Below are 13,066 nucleotides of genomic sequence, written 5' to 3'. Positions count from 1 at the left end.
AATCAAATGACTAGGTTCAAAAATATTTTGGGATAAATATTCAAATTAAAATGTAACAAAATTAGAAAATACAAAAGTTGTATGCTATTAGAAGATTTTAAACTATGAGTTCTATGCTAATCCATTCAAAGACACTAATTCTGGCTTAAATGGTTCTCATTTATAAATTAGTTTCATTGGAAGTCACATGAGTTCTTTTATTAGGGGTACCACTTAATTCACTAAGTAGGTCCTCAAGTGGCCTAGAAGAGCTAATGCAGCTACCAAAGTGACTTACCCAAAATTGGGAGAATCTAGACAGAGGGTGCAACAGCCTCATTAATGAAAATTGATTCTAAATAGATGTATTATTGCTTAAATATATTTACATCAGTAAGAAATGGAGTGTCTATTAAAATCAATATTATGCTAAGGTACTAAACATAAAGTACTCTGGGAAATCTGTACATTTAAATCAGTGCCAAATACTTAGATTTTTCCAAACCAAGTTTTTTTTTTTAATATTGTGGAAGAAAGTTTTGTTCTGTTTTTATTCTGTGTATATGTCTGTGCGTGTGTGACAAAACTTATAAATCACCATGAGGATGAATCTGTAGCATTTCAGTTTTACATGAAATCATCTAATTGTCACACTCTACTTTTTTGCAACTGTTTGATACAGATGCAAGTTTTTAGTTCATGACATTCCATAATACAGACTTCAATTTAATTTGTCAACTCCAATAATAAGGGTTAATGTATCAAATTTACAACAAAATACTACATAAAAAATTATAAAAATTTTGACTCCCAGTAAGTAAGTCTATTGCTTTGTACCCTTTCTGATAAGTAAGCCAGGTTTTTCATACAATCATTAATTTGGCAGGGACCTTGAATGGCAATCTCCTCATTGATATCAGTGACCCATGGCCATTAGGTCATTACAGACTTCCAGCGAGGAGAAAGTCAACATTTCTTAAATTTTTAATCATTGTGGTTCATTAGCAGACAGATCTATTTCTATGAACCCCTTTATGTTATTCCACAAAAATAAAAACCATATCACTCTTTTGAAGATACATTATGCCCATAAATTTTTCAACAAGCAATCTCTAGCTCAGTGATTTCTATTGATGTGAGGAAACTTTTAAGTGATCTTTACTCAAATACATACAGAGTGAGAAAATAGGATAAAGCACGGTATTTCCTATGGATACATAAAGACTGCCTTCAGAATTAAAAATATACACTCTCACTTCTACTACCCTTATAAGGCAAACGTCAACAATTTTGAGGGAAGGGTCATCAATGCTGTTATTAAGTGTTTGAGTATCCACGAAGTGTCAGAAAATAACTGAAGTTGGAAGGAATGTAGACTTGATCATTGACACTTTTTTTTTAAATGCAGACAAAGAGAGGAAAATCTGTCCTCCCTCCCAGCATGGAGACTATTTTGGGAATATGCGCACATGGTACTAGCAAGCTCAAGTCAGTATTTTACCAGAGCCAGCTCACCTCCAGGCACTGGCTGGAAAGCACTCACAGGAGAATCTGTACAGAGACCCTTCCAAAGACTTGAAGGAACTGATTTAGAGACCACCCTCCAGGACTTTGCGTAGGTAACAGGGGAGAGAGAAATGGCTGTTATCATTTTCTCTACACGTTCGCATTCATGATTTAAATGCCATGATGCTTCTAGTGCAGGGTTTTCAATCTGAACTCCTGGGAGCCAGTGCCGGGGGCCTGTGGTATCTCAGAATTTGGAAGGAGGCTAATGAGGTGAGATCTGACACACACTACCCTCTTCCCACTCTTTGAATAAGAGAACTCCCTTTTTATGCTTTTGTTTATATGGAGGTTTCCAAGAAAAATGTGATTTGAAAGAATTGTGCTGCTGCCTTAAGCATTTGGAATGGCTCCTGCATTTCCCTATGAAAAACTGTAGCCTTTCCAGATAACAGATCCTCTGTTACCATTTAAATCAAGGAACCTGAGTCAGAAATGACATCTAATTTCTGCTTCCTATGAGTTTACTTGTACAAATATATTCAGGTGAATAAATCTCATTCATCAATTTACATTTGGTATACTGATAATTAATTTTCGTTTTATATTTTTGATATAATGCCATAAAAGAGTCTCCTTTCATGCAAAAATATTGTATATATTCTCCTTTCCTCTTAGCAAAAGTGAAAATGGTTAAGAAAGCATAAAGAAAGTGGAAAATTGAGACTTCTTTTTATAAACAAAACACCCAGGGGCTTAGAATTTAAAATTAAGGAAATAGTAAAAGCAAATAAAAAACAAAGAAATACCAGGTAAAAAAATCTCACTGTTGGGAGCCCAGGACAGACACCATAAAAAATAACTTCTTTAGAATGTCTGTCTTCAGATTAAACGTGGGGTGAATATTCAGGGTGGCAAATTCGGTTTCCGCCAAGCCCATGATTTTATCCCTGGCCATTACCTTCTATTGTTCAAAGATGATGTTGTGTTGGCTAGACTAACTGTGGAGACAAAGTGCAGACCCAGCATAAGAATGTATTTGCTGCGACTCTGCATTCTTGTAATGCTTCTGTGGGTGCCTTTCAGAATAATATGGAAACAAAAACAGCAAAGTGACTCATTCCACGATAAACGAATGTACCCAAAAACATGAGCCTGTAATACCAGCCAGAATTACTGATTCAGACTTGTCAAGAAAAACATGAAAGAAAATAGAAAAGGGTTTCCTACAATGCCAACTTAATCAAAAGCCTTGAACATGATAATAAAAACATTTGATGGGGGGAAAACAAAGATACTCAGCTGTTTTCCTGAGCGGAAGGAGATAATGTTTAGAGAAAATGTGTATTCTGTAATGAAAGGGTATAGATACTCAGTCCTATTTGCTTTGCACCTCAAAATCATCTTTAAAGTGAATTATAATGCCAGTACTTATCTCTCAGTTTACAGGGCATTTGTAAAATAAATAAAATAATTATTTTTAAGAGTGCATCAACTGAGCTCAACTTGAATTTGGTTGGGGGGAAACTGGGACCATTCATCTCTAAAGCAATTTGCATGCCCTGACGGATTCAGAGGAAGAATGATGCCCTGTGTTGACTTGGTCTTTTGTTGGAAGAGGGGAGAATTGTTTGAAAACAGAGAAGGGAGTTTGATGCACCTGGGAGATACAGCAGTAATGGACGTGATTGGTCCAGCCATCATTGTCCTTTCTTTGAGGGACTGTTTTGGGCACCAACTGAGGGCAAGGCCAAATTAGAAGTTGAAGTGGCTACTTTTTGTGATAGATTTTTATGGGTCTCTGGCAGATGAAAAGTGCTATTTTAGGGCACAGGTGGCAAAGTAGAACACAAAGAATGGAGAAGAGGTGTCTTCCCATCTTGTGTATGGGATCAGGTATCACTTGCCTTATCGGTGCAGTGGCATTGGGACATTGAGAGCCAGCAGCACCCTTGGCCTAAACCGTGCTATTCACATGGAAACATCAAGGAAACAACAGTGAGACAGAAAGTAAGAGGAGCCAATAGGAGCCACTATCCAAGCAACTGCCAGGAAGAAGTGGAGAGTGTGCAGGGGGCTAAGGTTCTCCAGAGAGAGACTTCAGGTCTTATATATAGAATTCTATGGTGTTTTAACAAGTGTAGGTACCTTTCAATGCAGACCTACTGTGATGGTTTATTTTAGGTGTCATTTTGGCTAAAGCTCCGTCCCCAGAAAGTTGATCGAACGTACCAGTCCAGATATTGCTATGAAGGTGTTTTTTTAAGATGAGATGACATCTAAATCAGTAGACTCTGATAAAGCAGATTACCCTCCATAACATAGATGGGGCTCATCCCATCATCTGAGGACCAAGAGAAAAAGACTGACATCCCCCGAGGAAGAGGGAATTCTGCCGCCATATGCCTTCAGACTCCAGCTGCGACACCAAGTCTTCCTGGCTCTCCAGCCTGTTGCCTGACCTGCAGGATGCAGACCTGCCAGCCCCACACATCTTACTGATTCTACTTCTCTGGAGAAACCTGCCTCATACACCTACTGTGTGTCAGGCTCTCTACACACATCATCTCCAGATTTTAACAGCCTGTCAAAATATTTGTTATGCATTACCACCTCCTCTTTATGGACGAGAAAACCGATGTTCAGAGAGATTCAGCAACGTGACCGAATCACAGAGCTAATAAATTGTGGAGTGAAAATCAAGGCCATGTGCCTCTCCCTCCAGAATCTGGGCTTTCTCCATCTGCTACATTTGATGCGAATTCTACTAAACAAGTGTTTATATATCTGTAAAAGTCCTCAAAGAATATATCTTCATTGTTACACATGTTATAAATATCCTTTATTAGATTAGGCTATGTAAATTATTGTAATTCATTCAAGAGCTACTCAAATGCTAAGCACAAGCAAGTTAACAAGATAACTGAATAGCAGATGACGTATTTCTTCTATATTTAGAGTGGTATTTCAAGAAGGTTCTGCCATGTGAGTCTAATGGAAAGAAGGTACTAGACTGCAGAATGGGGACAACTACCTTTACATTTTGTTAGTTAAAATTACATTTTGAGCTTTTATGATAAGAAAGTTTTCCACGGAAATGGTCAGTACTCAACAACAGCAACAACAAAAGCAGCCTTTTAGGCATATTATGTATTGTAGTTAATCATCTGGATCTCCATGAGAGTTTCTGAGTTTTTGATGTTAAGACTTCATTTAAATTCTATTAATAAAATATGTATTGTAATAAATAAACTTGACATGGTCACTTGTGACCAGGAGAATCGTGTGTTTATTGACCTTCGGCCCATATGAATTTATTGAGGAAATCATATATACATATTATATAATATGTATATATAATCATATATCTAAATCATATATGTGTATACATACATGGTATGTACATACAATATTATAAATGTACTTTAAAAAATTTTTATCTTACATTGGAGTATTGTTGATTAATAATGTTGTGTCAGTTTCAGGTGTACAGCAATGTGATTCAGTTATACCTATACAAGGATCTATCCTTTTTCAAATTCTTTTCCCATTTAGGTTATTACAGAATACTGAGCAGAGTTCCCTGTGCTGTACAGTAGGTCCTTCTTGGCTATCTATTTTAAATATAGCAGTGTGTACATGTCAATCCCAAACTCCCAATCTATCCCTCCCCTCACCCTTCCCCACTGGAACCTTAAGTTCGTTCTCTAAATCTGTGAGTCTGTTTCTGTTTTGTAAGTAAGTTCATTTGTATCATTATATGCAGAATCTAAAAAAATGCATTTTAAAAATTCCTATTTCATAAGTGGAGGTAAAAACATAAGTTACATCAAATTTATAGCTAACATCCCACCTTGATGATAGCAGCTCCTCAAGAAACGCTGGCTGAATGAATGAAGAATTCATTTCTGTAGCCGTGCATTTCTTAGCATGAACAGAAAGCTGAAACTCAAGGCACAGGAGATTTTACTTCTTTCTACTTTTAACAAAACTTACTTGAAAGGAAACAAATATACATATATATTTTTATAAATTGAAAAGACTTTTATGATTTCATGTAATATGCATTTTGTCTATATTTATCAAAACATTATATTCATAGAAATTAGTATATTTCTTTAAAATTTTCCAGATTTTTAAAATATTTAAATGCTTTAAGTATATAACTTAAAAAGATTAAAAATGTATTTTTTAAATAGAAAGGACATTTTTACAGAAGGGTGCCAGCTAATAAATATGAAGGATATGACAAAATTAGAAATAACACCATTTTGCAAGCCACAATAATGTCTTGTTTTGGCAAGGACAAACCATTAGGTGCTAAAAACCACTGGATGAAAGTTCTTGGGATTAAAGGACATTCACAAAGCAACGACTTATATCACCTATTATTTGCCCCCAAAATGTATCTTTACAATGGAGACACCAGGCAGCCGTCATTATAACCACATCATCAAACTTAGATGAGTCTCATGAACAGAAGCACAATTGGGAGGGCAGGAGTTATTACTTGAACAGGAGGCTCCTGCTCTTACAAGAGTGGGGCTCAGCCACCAGCTCCAATTTGTACCAGGGCAAACTGCTCTGGCCCTACTGTCCTCCATTAGGTCCTGAATGCCAAGTCTGAATGGTCATAAAGGACATCAAACAAAACGGAGGGTACAGCCCTATGACCATCACTGTGTCTGGAAAAAGAGAATTCACTCAGGTTGTACCTCTACTGAGAAAGTTTATTTTAGGCAAGCAAAATCTACTCAATAGAAAAATACTGTAACAGCTAGAAGCAGCTAAGAATCCCGTTAGATTTGGGTAGGCCTCCAATTCAGCACCATCTATCAACACATTCCTCAAAATCAAAAATATACTCAGGCTTGTAAAAGGTAGAATCAACACATCAAAGGCCACTTGGAAAGGAAGTTATTACTCAGAAGTATGTCAGCATTTCCACTGATAGAACTGCTTACATTATTATCAGTTTAATGGGGAAATTTACAACTTTAATAGTCATTTTGGGTCAGATCCAAACACTAAGAACTCTTTTTAGTTCTGCTTTGTTTTGTTTTGTTTTATTTTTACTGTTAGTGTTGTCATTTATACAAGTAGATTTACAAAGGTCATTTAAAACTAGTTTAAGTTGTCTATTACCGAAAATTCATTATAAATATAAGTATTCATCAGCTTAGCGCTGATAAAATAGTTAGGTGACACAGAAAAGCAATTAGTGAAAATCAAAGAAAACTTAAAAGTTTCTCAGAAAATGTTACATTCTTTGAAATGACCATTTATCTGTATATTCCTCAGAATCCTGTAGCTCAGTGTCACAGATAGATGGTGATCAACAACATCATAGCACTCGAACCAGAATGCTTTTTGCACTGCCTTCTCAAACACCAAGCCGAGAGACTACTTCCTGATCGAATGCAATACATAAAGAAAGCAGTTAAAATACCATATATTTCAGGCTTACAGAAATGAAAAAAGATATAGATTATACCATCTGGTAACTTGCCCAGGACCTAAAGTGACTTCGACACCTACCTGAATTTCCCAGAAGTACCAATTAAATGGAGTCATTTTTCATTCTTTATTTTATTTAGTTGTTTCCCTAACAGTAGGGATCATTAACAACTGCCAATACTGACAATATTTCTACATTGTGTTTTAGAAGTATTATCCAACTCTGAGATCAAGGTCTACGGATATGCTTCTACAGAAGAATCCACTCTGAAAAGATATCAGTTACTATGATTATGATTTTTTCCAGATACCACAGTCAGGTAACAATGTAGTCATGAAAGATAACAGTCTATCTTTAGACTAGAGATAATATATATTCCTGCACTGGCCTGATCTGCCAACCAAAATCCTTAATGCCATTCCAAAGATAAAAAAATAAATTGATCCATTAATATGGATCAATACAGAGTAGATGATTAAATTAATAAACTAACCTGATCTACAAAAGCCTAAAGTAGTTATCTCACATGAAAGAATGAGATAAAGAGCGAAGAGAATAGGGTAGACATTTTTAAAACAGTGTAGCACTCTTGATGATCACATCACTTTTATATTATTAATAGCAAATCTTAATCCACTTATTTTCCCTACTTGATATTATTACCATTTCCCCTCAAGCAATCAATCAAAAAATCAAATGAACAAAGACCCACGATGTCCAAGAACGCCAGGGTCAATTCATTCTATGGTAATCACGCATCCTAAAGTGAGAGAGAAAAAAGGAGTAGAATTTTTCATCTTCAGCTGCTAGAACTGTGCCTTCTGAGGCTGCCAACACGGTCTGAAGGTCACTCAGCCTTTCTGGTCCCACAGGCTAAGAGTTGTCACATACTCGGGTTCCATGATTAAAACGTTTAAAATGTATATTCAAGGGGACTTTCCTGGCGGTCCAGTGGTTAAGACGGCGAGCTCCCAACGCAGGGAGCCCAGGTTTGATCCCTGGTCAGGGAACTAGATCCCGCGTGCCAAAACTAAAGATCCCACGTACGGCAGCTAAGACCCGGTGCAGCCAAATAAATAAATATTTTTTGTAAAAAAACATAAAATAAAATAAAATTTACATTCAAATGCTTATTCGTTATCCCTCCAAGAAGATTATCGCGCCAGGGTGGCTGTGCTCAGACTTGCTAGAGTCCGCAACACCATGGACCAGAATGAGCCTCCCCTAAGGAACGTCAGATGCTGAAAACGAGTGTCCAGCCAGGCTCTTCTTACGCTCCTGGTGAGTTTTCCTGAAGCTCCTGGCTCATACTCTTGGAATACTTTGCCAAGTCCTACGTCAGTCCATTCCGTAACTTTCTCAAACTTTGTGATCGAATCACACTCATTTTTCTCCCAGAGGATCCCTAGGATCTTTGTGCAAATAAGTTACCTCCTAACTCAGAAGCCCAAGGAAAAAGACAAAAGATCTTCTGATCCCCTTGTTGGGGGACAGCCATACAAGGAGGACCACTCAAGTGATTCTTTTTTTCCCCGTTAATAATAAAAATCTGTTCCAAGGTGACTTGTTATGTGAACTTTTTAAGAGGTTGGCTTATTTTTTTTTAATTTTATTTCCTCAGGTGTCCAATTATTTAAAAGTAGAAAAATAAGTCACTGGTAAGATTAACACCAAACATTATTACCAAATGATACTATGCAGCTGCTAGAGTTCGACTGAGAAAGGAGGCGTTCATTTCCTAAAAGATGTAGCAAGGATGAAAATGCAGTAAATCATACCTTTGTGACGTCCATAAGATGAATTACAACTGCTGTTTAGGCAAAGAACAGCCTCTCCTTTGTAACGACAATATGCTTATATAGAAAGGAAAATGTATGTGATACAGTGGACAACATTTTTAAGAATGCCCATTCAACAGATGCAAAAAAGACATTTCATGTGGTATCATCAATGAGTCCACCAAAGTGATATATGTAAAAACATTCTGAGAAATAACCAGCCTTTAACTGCCCATCCATGTCAAAGGATAGATTCCCAAGAAATGTGAAGGGTTGAAGGACTGTCTTAGTTGCAGTATTAAAATTTAGGGCTGCCATAGTTCTATGGATGCTGGTAGGAGATTCAGTCTCCTGGCTCTGAGATGAAGGACAGTTATCACTCCCAGCAACAGCAGTAGCCACAGTAGCAACACTCTGTGCTGGTCCCCCAGTGCCAATGCTCACAGGACAACACAAAGAGGATCAGGCGGAAGCAGGGCTCACCCGACAGAGAGGGTCCCGAGCTCAGGGAATCTGAACGTTTACAATGAGAAGTAAACACGTCTACCTTTTGCTCCACAAAGAGACATAATCTCTCTTTCCTAAAACTGTTTGCTCTATAAACATCCACGAAAATATGGTCCAGAACAAAAGGGCAGTCAGTGCCTAACTTGCAAGATGTATGAAAGTGTGAGGGACCAATTGTCTCCCAATAGGGATATTCTGGGGAAAAAACAAAATAAGCTAAGGATCTTCACTTCAGAAAAGAGGAGTCAAAGGAAGATTAAAAGACATGCCTGAGATTTTGTTAGTTTTGGCTGACCTCACGGATAGAATTAGGTTAGAGAATTATGCAGCATGCTAATGTATCCACTGTAACACTAATAGGAAAAGATTCACGCCTCAGCTAATTTACAACTCTTTCCCATTATCCAATGTAATAGGAAAACAGAGCAACTGTCCTGGCAGTTAAATTAAGGTAGACCAGTGATTCTCAAGCGGGGGTGAGTTGGCAATGTCTGGAGATATTTGGGATTATCACAACTGGGAGTGCTCTTAGCATCTAGCAAGTAGAAGGCAGGGATGGCCAAATCCTACAATGCACAGGACAGCCTCCTGCAACAAAGACTTATTCAGCAGAGAAGTTAAAAGTGCCAAGACTGAGAACCCTAATGTATACTGGCCTCATCTCAGTAAATTTACCTAATCTCAAATAATCTGGAATGATATTATTGTTTAAATGACAGGATCTTTGGAAAAGTGTGCACCCAGAGGGCCTGTATTTGTTTCTAGTGAGCAAATAAAAATATTCATTTTACTCTTCATTTTACTCAAATAAAACAGTATTTACAAATCACTTTTAGAAATATGTAAAATATATTCTGAGTATAGTAATTTAAATAAAGATTATTCTCAAATTCATAATTAGACATCCTGTTAGTAAAACATACATTGCAATGGGATGGAAAAATAGATTTGAGTCTCAATCTTTTAGAAATGGAATCCTAGAATCATCACTTATCAGCTGCATGACCTTGGGAAAATGACATACATTCTCTGACCCCCAATTTCTCAGCTTTCAAATGGGTCAATTACAATGTGCAATATTAATATTGACTGCAAAGACATTGTGAGAATTCACTGGAATATGGAATAAACAAGTGCTCTGTAAATTCTAAAGCTACTAATATCAGCTGAGATTTTAAGAGCAATTTTTTCCCTTGACATCAAAAAGACAGAGCAATGATAAATGGCCTATTCTCCTTCTGCAGGATTATTGATTTTTGAACTCCTCAAGGATTGTAATAATAGTCTTTTTATTCTTCTTCAGTGGGTTTTAGTTTACCCTATCTTGAAGGCCAGGTATGTGCAATTGTATAGAATAACCTGTCAAGAATTAGAATAGTGTTTGATGTAGTTTCATAGCAACATCTTCCAAGAATTGTCTGAGAGCTGACTTGGCAAAAAGTCTCCCAAAATGGGAAAACTCAAGATTAAGCACGTGCTGGAGCCCACTCAGAGAAACAGTTACATATGTCATTTTCATCTGCTTGTGCGATCAGTCTTTTCCTTTTCAGTGCAAGAGAAGCAATGTTCTGACTGCCTTGTGGATTTGATTAATTAAAGGTATCTTGCTCAAATCCAGCTTTTACAAGAAAGAGGTGATGGTAAAGGGAGCAAAGGAGGCTTTTAAGACCATGGCTGAAACAAGCTAAGTGGACTAAGGCACTGAAATGCCTGAGACTCTTCCTAAGTAAAAATGTCAGTTGTCCAGAGACGGTTTTGTTGGTGTAAGTACAAGAATAGCATACATTGCTTGCAAAGGAAGATTATGCTGGCTGACCACAAATTTTCTGTGTTACTTACACTGGCTGACCACAAATATTTAAGAAGCATCTAAGAAATCCATAGGGCTCTATTTTCAGAATTATTTTACTTATAAAAGAATCCAATCACCCAATCTGTTCCAAGGATGGTTTCAGCCCCAGTTGCTGATTAAACTGAGAACCAAAATAAATGCATATAAAAATGAAACAGGAGTGATCACCTCTCTAGCCTCTGCAGACCTGGAAAGGTAGCACGCTGATTAACAGGACTGACAGTGAGTGAGGGAAGTTTCATTCTACCGTCAACTGTGGAAGCCACCTGAATTTACAATGACCTAATCTTCTCCTTATATTTATACTTCAGGAGCCATTTAAGATCATTAACAGGATGGGACAAAATATCAAAAAATGGATGACGATTAAAATCATCTAACACACTTAGATATATTTCCACAAAAAGAAGACACAAGTGTGGTTGGTTTTTAATTCGTGAAGCTGTTTCAAGGGGTACATCCATTACTTTTTTGCACATAATAAAATTGATATGCAAACTGAATGATAATAGAGATAACTGAATTCACTCAATCCATTTATTCTCAAAGATGAGAACTCCCTATATTTTCACAGATTACACAATTCACTGGGGCAACTATACCCATGAACTCACCAGTTCCTTTAGAAGGGAACAATTTCTATTTCCTATAATCTTTTCCAAATTGCTTAATCATGAAGTTGTAGAGCCTGAACTGAGTTGAAAGGAATTAATTCTGCATTTCCCAATGTACTTCAGGTTTGTGGGACCAAAGCCTAATCTGAAGAGTTATTCATAATAATCAGTAATATTGATTAATGAAAATATCTAGAATATATACTATTCTTATAGAATTATATTATATGAAAGGATATCCTTTGTGTAGTAAATACAAGATCAAATACAGAGAATGTACTGATTTTATCCTGAAATGAAAATATCTATCCTGCATATTGCAATTGGGAAATAAGCAAGAGTCAATTCTCAGAGGTTTTTTTTTTTTTGATAAATTCTAGAAACCTAGCATTTATTTAGGTTAATTGATTCTTAGATCAGATTAATTACATGATTGCACATACACACACTTTAGGACCAGAGATGTCTGTATTTGGAATCAGTTTTTTTCATAACGAAATCCTCTCTTAGGCTTAGTTTCTGTTTAAAAATAAAAAGAGAGAGAAAGAGAAAAAATGTTCTTACCTTGAAATGCAATTAGAAGACATAAATGTGATAACTTATGAAAGCACCCAGTGTTATTTCCTTTTCTTTCAAACATAAGAGACATTCAATAATGTTAATAAGGAAGTATGCCATTTCCCTAAAAGATTTAGGCATTTTATTCATTGGTAGTGAAAATGTTAAGCCTTGAATACGTTTAGGGAACGGAATAGACATATCTATTATAAAATAAAATAAAAAGAATGATACATCAATACTGTTGTATATTCTATAAGTATATTTTATGTTTATGGTAAAGGCTTACTACATAGTACCTGCTACCCACAGTACGGAGACTTTACAACGATGTACTGAATTGGCTGCTGCACAATACAGGGGCATAAATCAAAACCAAGTAGCAACTGTGATCAAGATCACCCCTTGTGCTCGTACAGCAAATGTTTTGAAGCCTGTTGCAGTGCAGTGCACACCCTATTAGCGCCCCATTCAAGGATCTGAAGGCACTTGGCCAGTTCCTGAACTCGGAGCGCTGGGACCTACTTACACCCTAAACGGAGCTTCTCGCAAAGGTGAGCAGTGGGTGTAGCTGAGAAACCTACAAAGGTGAGGGAGGAAGACAGGGATGACGTCTGATTCCAGGCCAGGTGCTTCATTCCCTGGCAGAATGATTAAGGGTAGGGTGGACATGGAGGACATGCTGGTTAAAAACGATCCCACCTCAACAGCCAGCTCATCTGACTGGCGAATATGAGTCAACAATTTGTCCATTAATCAAATGATTTTATACTAAGAGAAGGCAACCGCCAAGTAAGTTGCTCTGTTCAATTAA

The sequence above is a fragment of the Eubalaena glacialis genome, chromosome 16, assembly GCF_028564815.1.
Source record: "Eubalaena glacialis isolate mEubGla1 chromosome 16, mEubGla1.1.hap2.+ XY, whole genome shotgun sequence".
In the NCBI taxonomy this organism is placed as follows: Eukaryota; Metazoa; Chordata; class Mammalia; order Artiodactyla; family Balaenidae; genus Eubalaena; species Eubalaena glacialis.
The sequence above is the reverse complement of the archived record's forward strand: the minus strand, read 5'-3'. Positions refer to the sequence as shown.